The sequence below is a fragment of the Epinephelus lanceolatus genome, chromosome 4 (genome assembly GCF_041903045.1).
Source record: "Epinephelus lanceolatus isolate andai-2023 chromosome 4, ASM4190304v1, whole genome shotgun sequence".
In the NCBI taxonomy this organism is placed as follows: Eukaryota; Metazoa; Chordata; class Actinopteri; order Perciformes; family Serranidae; genus Epinephelus; species Epinephelus lanceolatus.
The window spans coordinates 13,281,960-13,303,158 of record NC_135737.1 but is presented as its reverse complement, the minus strand read 5'-3'; the positions used below and the strand labels follow the sequence as shown (position 1 = coordinate 13,303,158).

Below are 21,199 nucleotides of genomic sequence, written 5' to 3'. Positions count from 1 at the left end.
CATCAAATACTTTTGACAGTAGTTAAGTGGAGTAAGCTTCATGGATGTGACACTTTCCTTGGGAGATAGCATATATTTCAAAGTGAACCTGTTAAATCCTAATGAAAAACTGTCCAATAAAACAATACATCAGAAAGCAACATTATACAGACAGGCCGTGGATCACAAAGGGGATACAAAATGCCTGTAAAAAATACCCAATATAGAGAATTCATAAAACACAGAACTACAGAAACAGAAAATAAATGTAATAAACATACAATATATAAACCAGAATCAGAATAAACTTGGACTTGAGTACATAGCCACTGCAATCTCCTTCAGTTTACATACAACATAGGTGACACGTGGACATACAGTAACATCGACAGTCTACACATTACTGGTATCTGGATTATCCATCAGATATGAGAAATTGCACTAAACCCTCACAAGTAATATTGCACATAGATCAAAAGTAACTTGTGCAGGAAGTGATTACACATGGATAAAAAAGGTAACGTAAATATATTCTGTTCACTTTCAAATTATCTGGACTTTAAACAGAATGTGACGTGGAATGAGAATGCTATTGATTTGTGTAGGTTGTCATTCGTGGTAAATTGTATCTCGAAAAACATGAGCATTTTTTTGACATTAACTCACTTTATAAATGAATAAAGGGTCTTGTTGGTATTATCTGCATGTTTGGTTGTCGTTTAAGGCGATGGTCTTCAAATGCGCGTTCCCGCGTCCAGGGGTGCATTTCACGGCAGGCGTGCTTAATACGGCATTACCCCGTCCCGAGAGTACATCGCAAAGCAACAGAGTGAAGAAAACTTTCAGTGAGTTAATTTTGACTGTTTTTTCTTGAGAAGTACATCGTGTTATTCATTCAGGTAACAATTTCTGACGAGGGCAAAATGTCGGCTATTTGGGAGTGTTTTCCCCTCACCGCAGCGCCGCTGTTCTGCTTTACGAGGTAAATGCTAGCTAGCTCTTAGCTCATACCCAGCATGCTAACCTCAATTTACTTTAGTTTTTTGTCATTTTCAGCCTTTGCATGGTTTAAACTAAGCACCGTTAACACTTGCTTTCGTCCAGGTGGCAGTGGAAGGTATGTTAGCCCGTCCAGACTGACCTCTAGCCGCCACAGCAGCGTGTTGCTTCACCTCCATGTTCGTCTCCCGCGAAGGTAACTTAACGGTACAGAGAAAAGTCGGTAAATCTAACGTTATGTTTGTCACCGTTACCTTACATCAGTCTGTTTAGCATGTTAAATTAACGGGTCAATGCATTGATATTGAGTGGTTTCGTTAAAGTTGTTGTGTAAGAATGTAACTTTTAAGCATCGACTTCAGTTTGGTTGAGCAGCGTGTGATGGTGTGGCACTGTCTCTATGTGGTGTGGAGACACCGCTGACCTGGTCAGCCATTTTGACACCGCTGGTATGTATCTCAAGGTTAGTCATTACTCTGTGTTCACTTTGCTTAAAACGTTCAGTCAGTACAATGGCATTTTATACAGACCACCGAAGGGAGTTGACCGTGACATTATGTAACCATTTGACCTGCTGCCATCTTCTCCAGACATCGCTGAGTGGATATTTCAGTTGTTTGGGATGAGTACAAGAGCTTGGGCTCAACTCTGAACTGTCGGTAATGATTGCATTTGAAGTGTGCAGTTAGCTCTCTTCTCCACCAGAGACCGCTATAGGATCTCTATTTGTCGTTGTGAAGTGAGTGTCAAATTGTAAAAACATAATTTCCTACCGAGCACAATTTCGTTACACGCCATTACGTTAAATTGAAAAAATATACATGTATCATCATCATTAAATATATCATAACCTGTTATTAAAGGGTAGTTTGATTTCTCAGTTGTTTCTTCTTTTCAACCTCCTATTGGACTGAAGTGTACCACGTGCCCAGGAAGACACAAGAAGGCGCATTTACTAAAACATGTTTATTATTAAAATCGCAACAAAACAGCCCCAGTGTTACATCATCTCAAATGTGCACTATTCTTTATATGGTGACTGCCCAAAAAAGTTATAGTTCAGATCCCAATCCGTCAGTGAGGGTGACTGTGCTGTGAATTAGTCCTTTACCTCCGACGTATTTACAGTATCGCTTCTCAGCCTTTTGGTTAAGATCATGTGTAGTATATGTTCTCATCAGTTTAATGTAACTAACTGCTCTTGTAACTAGCTGTCCGGTAAATGTAGTGGAGTGAAAGTACATTTCCCTCTCTTGAATGTTGGAAAGTAGAAGTATAAGGTAACATAAAATTGAAATACGTGTACCTCAGATTGAACTTAGGGTTCATGACCTTTTCATGAGCAATGTATGCTTTACTCCATCATTTTTTCAAACATGTTCTTTTCTTTATCTTTGCCACTGCAGTGTGCAGTATTTGTGGGTTCTTTGTATTTACATGTGTAAAGACTGCAGTTAGGTCTTGTGTCCACCAGAGACCGTTGCTGCTCCATTGGTTTTTGATAACAGAGACACTGTGTCATAAGAAGCACATTATGATCAGCCTTTTTGTTTTTTTATAATTATATCTTTTTTTGGAAAGACATGGTTATAACATGACAGTAGCTGCATCTTCATTCACAGTGTAGATCTTCCCAGTTTTTAGTATATAAAATAAGAAACAGGAAATCACATAAGCAACTATTTACATGGAACAGTGTGAGATAATGTTGCCAGCCAGGTCAGATAATAAAGTTACAAGAAGTAATAAAACACAATAAAATAAAGTAAAGTCTAACGGACCATAGGCTCAGATAAAGTCAGCTCCATTTGTTCCACATTAGATAGAATTGCTCTTTTTGGGTTCTTAAACAATATGTTATTTTTTCCATTTTGAATATTTCTAAAACTATTCCAAGCCAATCATCTATTGTTGGTGGTGCTGGATTTAGCCATCTCCTAGTGATAGATTTTTTAGTTGCCGTTAATAGAATTTGTAATAATCTTATATCCTTCCTTTGGTCCAAAAAGGAAACACGACCCAGATACAAAGTTTCAAAGTCCTGAGGAACCTGTGTGCCAAAAATTTTACCTAGAGAGTCATGAACACCCTTCCAAAACAATTTCAGTTTGGGGCAGTCCCAGAATATATGATAATGGTTTGCCAACAGTGAACTGCACTGCCTCCAGCATGGCATATTAGCATCTCTATATTTCTCTTGGTTGGGTGTCTTAAAGTACCTAATAATGTTTTTCCAACAATGTTCTCTCCAGTCCATGGAGTTAGTTGAGGACCATTGAAATTGCCAAATATCCCCCCAGGCCTCTTCTGACAATCTAATCCCTGCCTCTCGTTCCCACTTCTCTTTAATATAATTAGTGTTGTGGTTCTTAGCATGAGAACATAGCATGCTTTTTTAGGGGTAGACAATGTGGCTGATAGTAATATTGCATAAAATTTGGATTCAACTGTTAAAAAAACCTTGAATTTACTTTATTTAATATAGTGTCGTACCTGTAGGTATCTATAAAAATCATTCTGCTCTAAGCCGTGCCTGTCCTGCAAGAATTCAAAACAGAGAACTGAGTCCTTATGTATAAATGTCAAATAGTTAGTTAACCCCCTCTCTGTCCACCGCTTAAATTCACCATCACCTCCGTTGGGAAGGAAATCTGTGTCGTAAGCACACCATCTAAATAGTTTCAGCATTTTTTGAATACCACATGATTTGATCACCATTTGCCATATTTTCAAAGTATGATTAGTCCATGGGTTCCCTGTTTTCTCCAGTTGTTCCATCAGTCCCTTGTCCGCCATTACAGACTGTAGAGGAAGCCCCTCCACAAGTCTGGATTCCAGGTCCTTCCAGTTCACCCTGTAATCATTGTTGCACCAATAGAGTAGAGTTGTTAACTGGGCAGCATAATAGTAGTTCTTTAAGCATGGGAGGGACATTCCCCCATCTTCTTTTGCCAGTTGTAGTGTTGCAAATCTGATCCTTGGTGTCTTCCCTTGCCAACAGAACCTTGAAATCCATTTGTCCCATTCCTTAAATTGACTATCGGCTACCTCTATCAGCAGGTTTCTGAAGGGATAGAGTAGGCGGGGAAGGATGTTCATTTTAACAGCCCTAACTCTTGAGCTAAGACTTAGGAAGGGAATGAGGCTCCATCTGTGCAAGTCAGATTTATCTTGGTTGATATTTGTCCATAATTAGCCTGGAAAAGCCTAGAGAGGTCCCCCGTGAGCGTTATACCCAGGTATTTTATTTCTTCATTGTCCCAATTTAAATTGCATGTGTCCCTTAAATTCTTTGAGGCCTTAAAATTTAGGGTCATTACCTGCGTCTTAGAAATGTTTACTTTATATCCGGATAATTTACCAAATTCACGTAGTGCCGACATCAGCTCAGTAAATGACCTCTCAGGCTCCCCCAGGCTGATCAACACGTCATTAGCAAACATTGCCACCTTGTGTTCTCCCCCGGCTATTACAATTCCCGTGATATTATTATTTTGCCTTATCAGTTGACCTAGAGGTTCGATAAATAAGTCAAAGAGGAGAGGCGAAATTGGGCAGCCCTGTCTCGTGCCGCGTTTCAGGAGAAATGAGTCAGAAAGACCCCCATTGATCTTAACACGGGCTGCAGCTTTATCTAACTACAACAAGTTAATCCTGTTACTGAACATAACTGTGTGCATGGCGGCCGAGAATCTGAGAAGCGCCAGCAAGAAAATGCAGAAAGAAATCGCTAAAGAACTTGGCATCAGCGTGGAGGTGGCCAACAAACTAATTACCTTCATTGAAGGCTCCCTGAGAGACCAGCAGACGTTTATTGAAACCCAGTTCGCGTCTTCTGTGGGGAGACTGGACCGGATTCAAGCGGACATTTCGGCCTGCGCAACAGATATTAAGAAACTGAACCAGGAGTGCAACAAACTCCACACTCGGGTCACGAAAGTGGAATCCACTGCCATGAATAGACACAGCGAGTCGGAGGCAGCCCTGGCCCAGCAAGAAGACCGCACACACTGCGACAATATCCACATCCTCGGCGTCCCAGAAGGTGCCGAGAGCGATAATATGCTGGAATAAATCACTTCATCTATCCCCACATGGTTCCGGAAACTAGCTGGTGGTCAGTTTGAAATAATGCGAGCTCACCGCATCGGACCAACCCGCAAGGATAGGTCTGGACCACGCACAATTATCTGCAAGATGCTCCGCTTCACTGACCGAGACCGCATCCTCCAGGCCGCCAGGGAGCTGGAGGCTCCGCTCATGATCGACGGGAGGAACATATGTTTTACTGCCGACTACAGCAACTACACTGTCACCCGACGCCGAGCCTTCTCCCGAGGTGATGGACACAGCCAGAAAGCAAGGCTATAAAGCCTTCCTGCTTTATCCAGCGAGGCTGAAGCTGACCCGTGGCGGTGAAGATCACTTGTTTGATGAGCCTACAAAAGCGAAGGATTTTCTCAACCCCGTCCCCCAATTAGGACACACCAAGAGATGGGAAAAGACAAATCATGAGGGGATCTGGACAGTGAGAGGTGAGGGGCTTCCTGCCCACCGATAACTCTGTGTAGTTGGACTTAAGTAAGAGACAATATTGTAACGTTATCTTATATTCACTAGAAGGATGCCCCTCCATTTCTTTTTCCTTTCTTGTTTTTTGTTTTTTTGTTTGTTTGTTTGTTTTTTTTTGTACCAGGATTTCAGGATAGTTCAAAACACGTTTATTATCCTCGCTTTAAGTAATCATTCATTTTAGTATGCTCTTTTACTTAAGTGCAGGGTATTGCTAGGCTGTAGGGGATTGAGCGATGAGCGACTGGGTCTAGCCCGCTTCCTCAGTGTCAAGTGCTAGATAGTATGGGTGGGGACAGCGCTTTACTGAGTGGCTGTAACGGGATGTTTTGGGTGGGTGATTTGTGTGTGTTTCTTGTGTTTGTATGTCGGGGTTGTGGCGAATCCTTGGGGTGGAATAGATCTATTTCAGAAATTATTGTGGCTTGTTTTCATCATTGTGTTCATATAATTCATCTGTGGGTTGTAGTATTTAACACTCTATATTTTATCCAGCCTAGTGCTACCACATGACTAATATCAGAATTGCGAGCTGGAACGTGAATGGGCTGAATGGTCAAATCAAGCGTGCAATGTGTTTAGATTATTTATGGAGGCATAATATTGACATGGCATTTATACAGGAGTCTCATTTGAGAGACGCCGATGTTAAGCGGTTTGCTAACCGGTTTTACTACACTGCTGCTTCCTCCTGTTTGAACTCTAAATCGCGTGGCTCACTGGTTGTGCTTAAACGTAGCCTTTCCTCGTCTATATTGGAAACATTTGGCAGTTCAGATGGTCGCATTTCTTATGTTAAAGCTGTCATTGCAGGACGTAAAATCTGTCTAATTTCCATTTATGCTCCTAACCAGTTTGAGCCAGAATTTTATAAGTATGTCACTGAACTAATATCAGATTTACAAAATAATTTTGCAGTTATTACTGGTGCAGATATGAACGCCACATTGAACCCTATGCTCGACCGTTCATCTCAAGCAAACCAGCATTTACATAATCTTGCAACTGCTGCATTTCAAGGTCTTGTATCTGACTTTAGTCTGATTGATTTATTCCGTAACACAAATCCTTTATACAGGAAATACAGTTTTTACTCCAACAGACATAAAACTTATTCCAGAATAGACTACTTGTTATCCTCTCCAACTGTCATCTCCCAGGTTGATGATGTAAATATTCTCCCTAATTCATTATCTGACCATGCTGCAGTATTAGCAAAATTAACTCTTAGGGATACACCAGATAGGGCCACACGATGGCGCTTTAACACTACTCTCTTAAAAAATAAGGACTTCTGTGAACATTTAAGAAGTGAACTGAACAAATTTTTGTGTGAGAATGTTGGTTCAGTTGAAGATCCCCGTTTGCTATGGTATGCACTTAAAGGCTGTATTAGAAACACTTCTATTTCTTTCTCTTCAAACCTTAATAAAACCAGACTGGGTAGAATATCAGAGCTTGAATCCAAACTCCATTACCTGGAGCAGGAACAAATGAGGCTGGGATTGCTGGGAGAGCAATCAATTCAGCCAGGGCGGACCTTAATGCCCTCTTGCGGCAAAGAGCAGAATTTCAAATACAAAGAACAAGAAGGAACTATTATTTTAATGGCTCCAGACCTAGTCACCTCCTTGCAGTGAGATTACACCAAAATGCTAAATACTCTAATATAATAGCAATTAGATCACAACAAACTCTTTTATCTGAACCTAAGGAGATTAATGCTGAATTTCGTTCATTTTATGCTTCACTATATTCCTCAGAAATCACCTTAGATAATAATAAATAATAAATGTAAAAACTTCTTGGGTAATTTGAATCTCCCCTCACTCACTCGAGAGGAAGCGAATGATCTCAGTGCTCCCATCACCCTGGCTGAATTGCACAGTGCACTTATAGGAATGAAAAAGGGGAAATCCCCTGGTTGGGATGGTATCCCCCCTGAGTTTTATGTAGTGTTTTTGGGATGAACGTGGGCAACTTTTCTTGGACATGATTTTGTTTTCCATAAAAAAAGGATCTTTTATTAAGGATGCCAACTCTGCCATAATAGCAGTTCTTCCTAAATCCAATAAGGATCCCACTCTATGCAGTAATTATAGACCTCTGTCCATTTTGAATGCAGAAATTAAGGTATACGCTAGAGTGTTGGCCACCAGGGTAGAATCATATATGACTAAACTAGTTCACCATGACCAGACGGATTTTATTAAAACCCGGTTAGCTTCAGATAATATGCGTCGTTTATTACATGTCATTCATGCTGCAGCAGATATTGACTCGCCCTGTGCTGTTTTATCTCTTGATGCCGAGTGGGGATTACTTGTGGATGGTCATGGAGTGTTTTGGTTTTAACTCTGAATTTATCAGACTTACACAAGTGCTTTACAGTAATCCTTCAGCTGTGGTTGTAACAGGAAATAACACTTCATGTCGCCAAGGTTGCCCTTTTTCGCCATTATTATTTGCTCTCTCTCTAGAACCTCTAGCCCAGTCTATAAGACAACACCCTTTTATTTCTCCTATTACTTTCTGTGACACTAAACATCACATAGTATTGTATGCAGATGACATATTGTTGTTTATTGATAACGCACCTTCTTCTTTACCACACATTCTTGAGACTTTCAGGGAATTCAGTTCCATGTCTGGAGACAAAATTAATTGGCAGTCTAAGTCTTCATTATTGCCCTTAAACTCAACATTAGATTCAACAGCACTCCCTTCTCATATCCCTATAGTAAAGAATTTTAAATACTTAGGCACTGATATTTACCCATCACTAGCCAACATTACTTCTAAAAACTTTAAAGGCATCTATAGCCGCATAGAGACTGACTTAGATGGTTACATCAACCTCATTCACTGCGGACCCGTGTTTCCATTATTAAGATGGACATTTTGCCTCGGGTGAACTTTTACTCCTCCATGCTACCTCTACCACCTCCCACCAACTACTGGGACAAATTACATTCATTAATTTCGAAATTTATATGGGGAGGGGGGCATCCTCGACTCAAAATGTCCACCATACAACGACACAGATCTGAGGGTGGTTTTTCTGTCCCAAATTTTAAATTTTACTTTTGGTCATTTGTATTTCGCCCCCTCTCAACATGGTTTAATCCTAATGCAACAGTTTCTTGGAGACCTGTGGAGGAAAAGCTTTCTTTCCCTCACAGGCTGCAAGATCTGGTGCACTCCCCAATTCCCCTGAAGTGCTCAAAACTTCGTCTAGGACCTATCATTTCTTTTCTTCTCACTGTGTGGCGTTCTGCTGAGAAAATTTGTAATTCAGTCCAGAAGTGGCATCTGAATAGCCCAATTTTTAATAACTACTCACTCCTTACTGATAACATCCCTTTCTCTTTCCCTGCTTGGACTGATAAAGGCATACATGTTTTTAAGGACATTTTTGTTGACAATGGTCTCCGCTCCTTTGAGGACCTGCGTGCTACATATGACCGCCCTGGGTCCTCTTTTTTTTTTTTTTCCTAAGGAAAAGTCCTTTTGGATACAAACCTTTAGAACAATAAATAGTAGAGGTGTAACAGTACCAAAAAATCATGGTTCGGTAAGTACCTCGATACGGACGTCACGGTTTGGTTGCTCAAATGTTTCACCAAGTTTGTGTTGTCTCGTGTTGTCTCCCTTTGCGAGGCAGACTTTCTATTGTCTTTTTTCACGTGCACCAGCTGCGAATGTTGATACAGGTGTTGTCATACACACCACTTGCGCAATATGTGCTCCAATCGGAACAAGGAAGGCGTTTGTGTGCATAAATAAATTAAATAAATTAATTACCGGTATTTTCCAAATGCAGTATAGTACCGTTTGGAATACTCTAGTACCGCGGTACTATTTTAGTACTGGTATTGATGGACTAAGAGTCTCATCCTACTCTCTAATGTGCTATGTGTGAGCTCAGTCCTGCGTGTTCTTTAATGAAGCAATAGGAGAAGATATTCGGTCTCAGTTAATGTAGTTTATTAAGCAGTAAAGGAATAAAATTACAGAGCTCTGGGTCTCAACTTCACGTCCCTGATGAACAACAAAGGTGTGTCAGTTCACGAAGTCTGACCTCCTGTCCTTTCCCTGACCCAGTATATTTGAGCGTAACAGAGTGTCATTGTGCACGCAAGGCGTTGTCCTCTTCTCATTGGCAGTTCCACTTCCTCCTTCACCACACCACACCCCTGCCTCGTGTTAATCTGACTCCTTCCCGCTGGCGGTGGGGGCGTGGTTCCTGTTTTGAAAGACAAGAGAACAACACAACTCCCTACACGTGCTGTACCTTACTATCTGTATATCACTTTCTATTCTTTTTACCATATATGAAACTAATTATCTAAGCATTGCGGTATGTGCTCCTCAGACTTCATGTCTCTTCCTCTCCTGTACTTCTCCACTTCTGCAAAGCAAACACATTCAGATCAGCTGAAATCATCTCAGTATTCCCATTGTTCACACATCTAAAACTTATATAGTGAAACACAACTTATAGTAAAACACATAACATCATTCTATTCCCAACAGTATACCGTGCAACACTATCTCACATTTTACACAGTCTTTTAGACAAGCATGGCGATACCAAGAGCTTGGTTTTTGTACTGTACTTGCAGCTCTCTAAATTTTCTTACAAGCCCCTGCATATACAGAGTGTATGGTCCAGAGACCTGGATTTATCAAATGAAGATAAATGTATTTCATGGAACAAAGTGTGGTCTTCAGTTGATTCATCTAAGAATCCAGATCACCAACAGATCCACTTGAATTTTATACATAGGACTTACCTTACACCTAGAAAGCATCACGCAATGAAAGTTATTACATCCCCACTGTGTGATCTTTGTCCTGATGGGCATGTTGGTTCTTTTATACATATGTTTTGGAAATGCCGTGCTGTGGCGTCTTTTGGAAAATGGTGTCCTCCACACTGTCTGATATGCTGGGAACAGTAATTCCATGCTCACCCATGGTCATGCTCCTAAATAATCTCCAGTTACCATATCCTTTAAAAAATGTGTTTTTAGCACGCTTGACTGCATCCAAAAAGGTACTTGCTCTCCGCTGGCAACCACCTCACACATTAACACATAGACATTGGTTGAACACTTTTCTGGATGTGATTGTTTTGGAGCTTTCTGTGGCGAGAATGCATGGTGCAAGTGAGAAAACCATTCTGCAATGGACAGATATATCAATTAAGGTAAAGGAGCTGCTGGATAAATAATTGCCGTGACATAACATACTGATGATGATGATGATGATGATGATGTATTAATTTTCTCTGTAGATCTAGGGGTGGGGGGGGGGGGGTGAATCGCCACAGGTATATGTGAGGGGAGAATGGCTCCTTAAATTGTTCATTTATGTACATATGTATGTAACTACATAATGTATGTCACTTCTCTTCCCTGTGGGAAACAAAAAACAAATAAAATAATTGATAACAAAAAAATAAATAAATACAGGGCTTGGATTACCTTTATGAAGCTGTTATTAAAGCCAAACTTCTCCATAACCTTATACAGGAAAACCCATCTGACTGAGTCGAAGGCTTTCTCAGCATCCAAACTTACTATCATTGATTCCATATTGTCCTGTTTTATTTGTCTAAAAATATGCAAAGTTCTTCTTATATTATCTGTAGTCTGTCTGTGACGAATGAAACCTGTCTGGTCTAAGTGGATAAGATGTGGGAGGAGATTCTCTAGTCTACGTGCAAGAATGGAAGTGAACATTTTATAATCCAGATTAAGAACGCTGATTGGTCTATAATTGCCACACTCAAGCCTATCTTTTCCCTCTTTGGGAATAACTGAGATTATTGCCTCTCTCCAAGAGGGAGGAATCACTCCTTCTTTTAAGATCCAATTAAATGTTTTGAGCAGTATTGGGACTAAATCAGATCTCAGAAACTTATACCACTCAGTATTGTACCCATCTGCCCCAGGGGCCTTCCCTGTCTTCAGTTTAGTAATGGCCGAGTTGACTTCCTCCCCTGAGATTGGTCTTAATAGATATTCATTTTGTTGCTCTGTAAGAGTAGGTAACATCAGGGAGTTGAGGAAGGTATCCATGTGGTTTCCCTCTGGGGCCTGTGGTTGAGAATATAGCTCTCTGTAGAAGACCTCAAAACATTCCTGAATTTCCATTTTATTCTCTAACGTTTTAGATCTAATTTTAAATATTGTACTCTCCTCCTGCTGTTTGCGTAATTTATAGGCTAAATATTTTGTTGATTTGCCCCCAGTCTCATAGTACTTATGCCTCAGGAAAAGGATTTTTTTCTGAGCTTCTTGTGTGAGTATATCATTAATTTCCCCCTGTAGTTTCCTCATTTCCTGTTTTAGGTCCGGGTTAGTATTGCCAGTATCAGCAAGTATTTTCTGCTTTAACTGACCTTGAAGATTTGTCAGCTTCTGCTCCTTCAGTTTTTTCAAGTGGGAGGTTATAGAAATTAGTTTCCCTCTCATTACTACCTTTAGAGTGTCCCACAGGATTGCTGGTGATACTTCTCCTGTATCATTCACCTCTAAGTATTCTTTAATGTCATTCTTTATTGTGGATAGAATCACTGGATCGTTAAGTATGTGTGAATTTAGTTTCCAAAGAGTTTTGCGTTTTTTCCTTTCCAGAGACAGAGACATAGAGATGGGGCTATGGTCCGACAAGTCTATTGTTCCAATATTACAATCTCTTATCTTAAACCTATCAATGTTAAACATAAAGAAATAGTCTATCCTTGTATATACTGCGTGTGGGAATGAATAATGTGTATAGTCTCTGCCTGTTGGATGAAGTTCCCTCCACACATCAATTATACCCATTTCTTCCATGTATGAGTTAACTTTCCTCGTAAGTGCTTTACTCGAACCGGTTACTCCTGAGGAGTCAAGATTGTGGTTTAGCCGTATGTTAAAATCTCCCCCACATACAACCAATCCCTGAGCGTCAACCATCAAATCAAACATACATCTGTAAAGTGGCCAATCACTCCCTGGAGGAATATATGCATTAATCACTGTTAATTCAGTCCCTTCTATTTTCCCTGTAACCTTAACAAATCTGCCTTCCTCATCACTAATTACTGACATGTGTTCATAATTGAGCGTATTAGAAATAAGAGTGGCTACTCCCCTCTTGTGGCCTGACTTATCCGAGGGGGAGAACACATAGTTGAAACCCATTCCCTTCAGTTTTGCATGCTCAGACTGACTCAGGTGAGTCTCCTGGAGGAGTGCTATTTGAGCTTTTTCCTTTTTTAAAACTGACAGTATCTTGTGCCTCTTCATTGGATTCAAAACCCCATTTACATTAAAAGAAATTATTTTCACCGGTCCACTTTGCACATAACAATAAATAAAACAACATGATCATACATCTTACCCTGACTTGCTGGCAAACTCCCTTAATAGAACAAATAAATGAAAAAACACACAAAGAACAAACAAAAACGGACTTCCCCCTCATTCTTGAGGGATAACCTCAAAAACACTCCCTGAGTTAGAGGGCCCTCAACCAAAATGACAGTCTCAGATAAAAGGAAAACAAAAAAATGACATAATTGCTTCGACTGTATTTAGTGTGCGTTTTTAGCCGTACTTCAAACTTGATCATTTCCTCTGCAAAGCCTAATTATTCCTTATGCTCGCGCCTGAATACTTGCAGTCTTTCTTTATAGCCAGGGTCCCCCCTGGCTCGTGACTTACGACGCCCCTCCACAGAGTGCCATGACGACCACCTTTGTAGCTTTTCCAGGACCGTTACAGGCTTGACCACTTTCACCGGCAGGCCTCTTCTGGCAAGATCCGCCGTCGCATCCTCCACCGTGTCGTAGACTTGAAAGCCATCTTCATGGTAGACCTTCAGGCGAGCTGGATACAGGAATTGGGATCGTGGATATTTCTCCTTCAGGATCCTTCGTGCCTTTGCGTACTCCTTCCACAGCTGTATGTATCGCAACTTTGTTCTTCTAGCTGCTAGTTAACCACACAGACAAGCACATTGAAGATGATGTGCTGTGTTCACTATCCTTTTCATTTGTGGAAAAAAAGAAGAAGAAAAGTCTGGAGCTGCTCTATAGACAATGAATAGGAGACTCTATTGTGGTGTTCTCAGTTCTGAAACAGAAAATGTACACATATATTCAGAACATACCCCGTGGGTGCACTCTGTGTCGCTGGAACATTTTTCACCTTTAATTGTCTGTGGAACAACTCCAGGTTTTATACCCTGTGACATCACAAATTTGAGTTTAAGCACTGTAGGTTTTAGTTTTGGGAGAGAGCTGTTTATTGGACTGTCTTAGACCATAGGAGTAACATGTACGAATTTTGAAAAAGGTCGTTAGTTCCCTTTTAAGAATCACGTTGACGTGGTCTGAACTTCTGGACCCCATAAAGCTGTAGTTAAGGAATCAAAATAGGAGGGTGGGGCAGGGGATTTAGGGGTCCCCCTCCAGAGTAAAATAAAAGTTTTGAAAACTTTTTTCCTATGATATTATATAATTTACTTTAAGCAAGTGCAGCTACAGCATTCATGAGGAAAAAAGGCTGCAATGTTGCAAGGTGGACATGCAGCACTCTCCCTCATAGATGTCAGCAAGATGCACATCCTGTGGTGTCCTGGCCTTAAAAGTGAATGTGAAATGTAGTGACCTAAACATTACTGTCAAACTCAAATTCGGTAGCAATTAAAGTGAAGATCTTGACCAGCTTTTATACATCATGATGTAGGTTTTATTAAATGTGGTAATACTATACATATACTATATGTAATTCTTTAAATTTGATGTTTGATTTGTGTTTAATCAATTAGAGGAAAATATCCTAGACCATGCAATCCTTATGCCATTCTACTAATCCAACCCAAGTCCCTATGGACTGAGCTACTGCCGCCCCCATACAGTTAGTTTCTGTCTTTTACTCTTATTGTTATTCTAGTTATCTAGTCTAAACACCTCTAGTGTTTTTATGCTTTCCTATTTCTGCTTTCTGCTTTCTGTCTTTGTGCTGCAGCAACACCTGAAATTCCCTTCTGGGGGTCAATACTTATCTAAATCAAGTGGTGGAAATATTATTCAGATCTTGAATTTATTAAAAGTAACATACCCATACGTAGTCAGAATGGCTGCTGTCTGTGTTGTTTCATCTAATATTGTAGTATGTGGTTGTCCTAAGTGCTTTTACATTAATATGTGAACAGCATTTTCACATTACAGCTGGTTGACATGGGGCTAATTTAAACTACTTTAGACTGTTGAGCAGTTTAACCTTAAGTATATAATGTACCATATTTTATTTGGTGGTAATTTTGAATGTCAAATCTTAGTCTGCACAGTAACTAACTGCTCTTGTAACTAGCTGTCCGGTAAATGTAGTGGAGTGAAAGTACATTTCCCTCTCTTAAATGTTGGAAAGTAGAAGTATAAGGTAACATAAAATTGAAATACGTGTACCTCAGATTGAACTTAGGGTTCATGACCTTTTCATGAGCAATGTATGCTTTACTCCATCATTTTTTCAAACATGTTCTTTTCTTTATCTTTGCCACTGCAGTGTGCAGTATTTGTGGGTTCTTTGTATTTACGTGTAAAGACTGCAGTTAGGTCTTGTGTCCACCAGAGACCGTTGCTGCTCCACTGGTTTTTGATAACAGAGACACTGCGTTATAAGAAGCACATTATGATCAACCTTTTAAGTGTTCAAATAAATAAAAACTGCACACAGCTGTATGTATTGCAACTTTGTTCTTCTAGCTGCTGGTTAACCACACAGACAAGCACATTGAAGATGATGTGCTGTGTTCACTATCCTTTTCATCTGTGGAACAAAAGAAGAAGAAAAGTCTGGAGCTGCTTTCTAGACAATGAATAGGAGACTGATTTTGTGGATCCACAGGATGTTTATTGTATTTTTTTTTACCCAAATGAGATTTACTCTATTGTGGTGTTCTCGGTTCTGAAACAGAAAATGTACACATATATTCAGAACATTCCCCGTGGGTGCTCTCAGTGTCATCTACAACATCTTAAACCTTGCATTGTCTTTGGAACAACTCCAGGTTTTATACCCTGTGACATCACAAATTTGAGTTTAAGCACTGTAGGTTTTAGTTTTGGGAGAGAGCTGTTTATTGGACTGTCTTAGACCGTAGGAGTAACATGTATGAATTTTGAAAAAGGTCATTAGTTCCCTTTTTAAGAATCGGGGTTACGTGGTCTGAACTTCTGGACCCCATAAAGCTGTAGTTAAGGAATCAAAATAGGAGGGTGGGGCAGGGGATTTAGGGGTCCCACTCCAGAGTAAAATGAAAGTTTTGAAAACTTTTTTCTTATGATATTATATAATTTACTTTAAGCAAGTACAGCTACAGCATTCATGAGGAAAAAAGGCTGCAATGTTGCAAGGTGGACATGCAGCACTCTCCCTCATAGATGTCAGCAAGATGCACATCCTGTGGTGTCCTGGCCTTAAAAGTGAGTGAAATGCAGTGACCTAAACATTACTGTCAAACTCAAATTCAGTAGCAATTAAAGTGAAGATCTTGACCAGCTTTTATACATCATGATGTAGGTTTTATTAAATGTGGTAATACTATACATATACTATATGTAATTCTTTAAATTTGATGTTTGATTTGTGTTTAATCAATTAGAGGAAAATATCCTAGACCATGCAATCCTTATGCCATTCTACTAATCAAAGTTCTCTTCAGTTTGCAGAGAGAATTTTACAGGGGGAGTCAATCGATCTTGACACTTGACACAAGAAGGCAGTACACAAGTTGAGGCTGGACATAGCCACTTAACTCCTCAGAGAATCTGGTGTGTATCCTTTTTGCTCTACATTGTCAATCACTTCATGTTGTTAGTTTTATGCATGTTATCTCATAAATATGCAACTATAAGCCAGTGAATTAACACTGTGCAATGCAAATTTTAATACAGAAGTAAATACTTACATAAACAAACTCCTTAATACATATTCTCTATCTCAATTACAAACAATACAGATAACATCTATGATTAAGGTTTGTAATTAATCTCTGCTAGATCACATTTAACAGTGGAAGTGCCATTCATTTTTTGTGATAAAGTTATAATTTATGTAAAAAGTCCACTATAATAAAGACTAGGGTGACATAAATCATGCTTATGTAGGAAAAATTTAAATGAAACAATGTTTTCATTGATGTTTATTATTTTGAACTGATATTCTCAGTTGATTTTCACCTTTATCTTATTATAATCAAAGCTGTAAAGCAATTACAGGTGATGAACAACAATAGAAACACGATAACCAAACATAGATTTTAGTCATTTCATTTTCTTTATTGGCTCTATCAACATGAAACAATCCAATATGGAACTCACCATTAACATGATGTAGAGTTATTTATCTGTTTTGTCCATCCCCCGATGTGCAGATGTGAGGGGTACAGTGCAAGGAAATTTTGACATTTTTTAGAATAACATTGTGCAGGTTCCCACTCCGCAGAGGGTAAAGAAAGTGGGAGCAGATGGCTACTTGGTGCCGGGATTGTAACAATGTAGCAGGTGTATGTGTGTGTATATCTCTTCTCTTCTCTTCTCTTCTCTTCTCTTCTCTTCTCTTCTCTTCTCTATCTGTATGTGTGAGTGAGTGAGTGAGTGAGTGGGTGTATGTGTGTGTATATCTCTCTCTTCTCTTCTCTTCTCTATCTGTATGTGTGAGTGAGTGAGTGACAAAGCCATGAACTTTCAGGTTGAAAATTGTATCCTTGTTGACCATAACACTACATAAAGGGTAATCTGAACATATTTATTGAATACTGTTTGTCTTAACAGATGATCTAAGCAGCCTGTGCTTTTACTGTGGGATGGAGGACCAGGATGAAACACAATAGGTAATTTCTTGACATTGCAAAATGTAAAAAATGAAAAAGAATATTTTTTTCAGACTTGATCAACATTAGGTTTGCAGTGTAATTACAACAGTCTTCTGCATCCTCAGCATCTACTAACAAAGGCATGATTAATGTTTTGCTCATTTTATGTAGACATGTAAGATTACTTCAATATACTTCAATGCTTACTTCAAGATTAATTCAGTTTTTAGTTAGAGCACAACATTTACGTTGGTGAGAACTTCCAAAAATTGAAGGAATAGTACAAATATTAGCAATCAGTTAATTTAGAGATATCCTATAATGCAAAACTTATGTACCATTACATGTCCCTGTTTTCCAGATTTGCTGTGACGTCTTTCAGAAGTGGTACCACCATGAATGTGTACAGAGGCCTCCAGTGGATGAGCAGTACCTGGGCTCTGCATGCAAGTAGTGGTGTCCCTTGTTGTTACCTCTGCCAAGGAGATTGTGTTTTCACCCACATCTGTTGGTTTGTTTGTCTGTCAGCAGGATCCAGAAAAAGAGGTGCATTCTGTAATATTTTTTCACTTGTTTTTACATTGTGAGATAGGGCCTTGTCAAAGGTATGCACTCTACTGAGTGCCCTTCTAGTTTTTACAGTATTTAAATTATTATTTACTCACTATTTATTTTAGTGGTTATTCTCTATATTACTGTTTGAATATTTGCTTTATTATTGATATATTTATTGTATTTATCTTTTTTCTAGAAAGACAATTTAAAAAATGTTGTGTTATTTCATGTGATGGTGTTGAATGTTTTCAAGGTGGTGGTTTAATTACAATAAATCTGTAAATGCTCCCAATGAGTGAGTTTGTGTATGTATATCCCAAAAGAAGAGTTGAGGTGAACTTGTTTGTCACCACTAGTCATAATGATTTCCTTCAAATTGCACTAACCTAGTGAGAGATAGTCAGAAATTTGTCTCTGTTGGTCCCAGCATCAAATACTTTTGAGAGTATAGTTATAGGACTGGTGCCGATAAGTGGAGTAACTTTCATGAATGTGACACTTTCCTTGTGGGAGACAGTATATATTTCAAAATGGACCTGTTAAATCCTAATCATTATATGACAAAAACTGTCCAATAAAACAATACATCAGAACCAACTTTATACAGAGAGGCTGTGGATCACAAAGGGGATACAAAATGGCTGTAAAAAATACCCAATATAAAGAATTCATAAAACACAGAACTACAGAGACAGAAAATAAATGTAATAAACACACAATATATAAACCAGAATCAGAATAAACTTTATTGTCCTCAAGGAAGAAATTTGTCTTGGACATAAGTACATAGCGGCTGCAATCTCCTTCAGTTTACATACAACATAGGTGACACGTGTGGACATACAGTAACATCGACAGTCTACACATTACTGGTATCTGGATTATCCATCAGATATGAGAAATTGCACTAAACCCTCACAAGTAATATTGCACAAAATTAAAAGTAACTTGTGCAGGAAGTGATTACACATGGATAAAAAAGGTAACGTAAATATATTATATTCTGTTCACTTTCAAATTATCTGGACTTTAAACAGAATGTGACGTGGAATGAGAATGCTATTGATTTGTGTAGGTTGTCATTCGTAGTAAATTGTATCTCGAAAAACATGAGCATTTCGTCCCTTTTGACATTTACTCACTTTATAAATGAATAAAGGGTCTTGTTGGTATTATCTGTACGTTTGGTTGTCGTTTAAGGCGATGGTCTTCAAATGCGCATTCCTGCGACCAGGGGTGCATTTCACGGCAGGCGTGCTTAATACGGCATTACCCCGTCCCGAGAGTACGTTGCAAAGCAACAGAGTGAAGACAACTTTCAGTGAGTTAATTTTGACTGTTTTTTCTTGAGAAGTACATCGTGTTATCCATTCAGGTAACAATTTCTGACGAGGGCAAAAAGTCGGCTATTTGGGATTGTTTTCCCCTCACCGCAGCACCGCTGTTCTGCTTTACGAGGTAAATGCTAGCTAGCTCTTAGCTCATGCCCAGCATGCTAACTAGGGATGTCCCGATCCAGCTTTTTCACCTCCGATCCGATACCGATATTACAGCCTTGAGTTTTGGCCGATACCAATACCGATCCGATCCAAGCGTGTATTATACATATTCACTTATTTTGTTGTCAGTCATGTTAGAAAAGGTTTGATCAAGCGATATTACTCTAACAAGAACAACTACTTAATCGGGTTAGTTAGAATGATCCACAACAGTTGGTATGAGAAACTGACCCGTTTATTGTTAACAGGGTTAAATAAACAAACTTTAAACTTGAACATTAATATTAAATAAAAAATATAGCTGGTTTGCTTTGGCTGCTTTGGCCCCTTAATAAATAGAAAATAAATCAACACAAGAAATCTTTAAAATGTCTAACATTGAAATTAAAATAGCAGCAAGACTCCACACACTTGTGCTTTGGCCCCCTAATAAAGAAAAAAAAGATTAACACCACAAGACATTGTTGACATTTAACAAACAATGCAGCCTTTCCTTTTCAGTTATTTTAGTAGTGTCAGTGCCAGCCAGCCAGTGACAATATTGTACAACTGTTTAAATAAGCAATAGTCCATCCATGGCTCCAATTTCACTAATTGTGCCCAAAACAACTTAAACAGTAAGAGTGTAAACCAAATAAAAATATCACTCTCAAAAAACCAGAGCAGAAAACAGTCAGTTAACTAAGTTGACCGCTACTCCTCCTGCCCTTCCTGTGTGTCTGCCGTCTGCATGCTGGCCTGGTGGATTGATAGTAAGTGCTGGAGCGGATCACTGGAATGGACTGCTTGAATCGCGGAGCGCTGGGCTGGCCGGAAAACCTGGATCGGACTCTGTGAAAAACTGGATCGGAGTTCTTGGATCAGCATTTTTCCATGCAGTCCGATCTGATGCCGATGCATGTTTTTTGCTAATATCGACGGGCGATAGGACATCCCTAATGCTAACCTCAATTTACTTTAGTTTTTTGTCGTTTTCAGCCTTTGCATGGTTTAAACTAAGCACCGTTAACACTTGCTTTCGTCCAGGTGGCAGTGGAAGGCATGTTAGCCTGTCCAAACTGACCTCTAGCCGCCACAGTAGCGTGTTGTTTCACCTCCATGTCCGTCTCCCGCGAAGGTAACTTAACGGTACAGAGAAAAGTCGGTGAGTCTAACGTTATGTTTGTCACCGTTACCTTACATCAGTCTGTGTAGCATGTTAAATTAACGGGTCAGTGCATTGATATTGAGCGGTTTCGTTAAAGTTGTTGTGTAAGAATTTAACTGTTAAGCATCGACTTCAGTTTGGTAGAGCATCGTGTGATGGTGTGGCACTGTCTCTGTGTGGTGTGGAGACACCGCTGACCTGGTCAGCCATTTTGACACCGCTGGTATGTATCTCAAGGTTAGTCATTACTCCGCATTCACTTTGCTTAAAACGTTCAGTCAGTACAAATGGCATTTTATACAGACCACCCAAGGGAGCTGACCGTGACATTGTGTAACCATTTGACCTGCTGCCATCTTCTCCAGACATCGCTGAGTGGATATTTCAGTTGTTTGGGATGAGTACAAGAGCTTGGGCTCAACTCTGAACTGTCGGTAATGATTGCATTTGAAGTGTGCAGTTAGCTCTCTTCTCCACCAGAGACCGCTATAGGATCTCTATTTGTCGTTGTGAAGTGAGTGTCAAATTGTAAAAACATAATTTCCTACCGAGCACAATTTCGTTACACGCC

General features: G+C 39.5%; 1 long non-coding RNA gene and 1 pseudogene across 1 annotated transcript; one reads left to right on the top strand and one right to left on the bottom strand.

Annotated features, from left to right (window-relative positions):
* The first annotated feature begins 2,107 nt into the window (after nt 1-2,107).
* Nucleotides 2,108-2,225, top strand: LOC117260379 (U2 spliceosomal RNA; annotated as a pseudogene).
* A 7,290-nt stretch (nt 2,226-9,515) lies between these two features.
* LOC144462843 (uncharacterized) lies at nt 9,516-10,000 on the bottom strand. Its single transcript, XR_013491026.1, has 2 exons — nt 9,880-10,000; nt 9,516-9,796 (listed from the first exon to the last, which is right to left on the bottom strand). It is a non-coding gene; the product is annotated as an uncharacterized LOC144462843 (long non-coding RNA).
* Between the last annotated feature and the right edge of the window lie 11,199 nt (nt 10,001-21,199).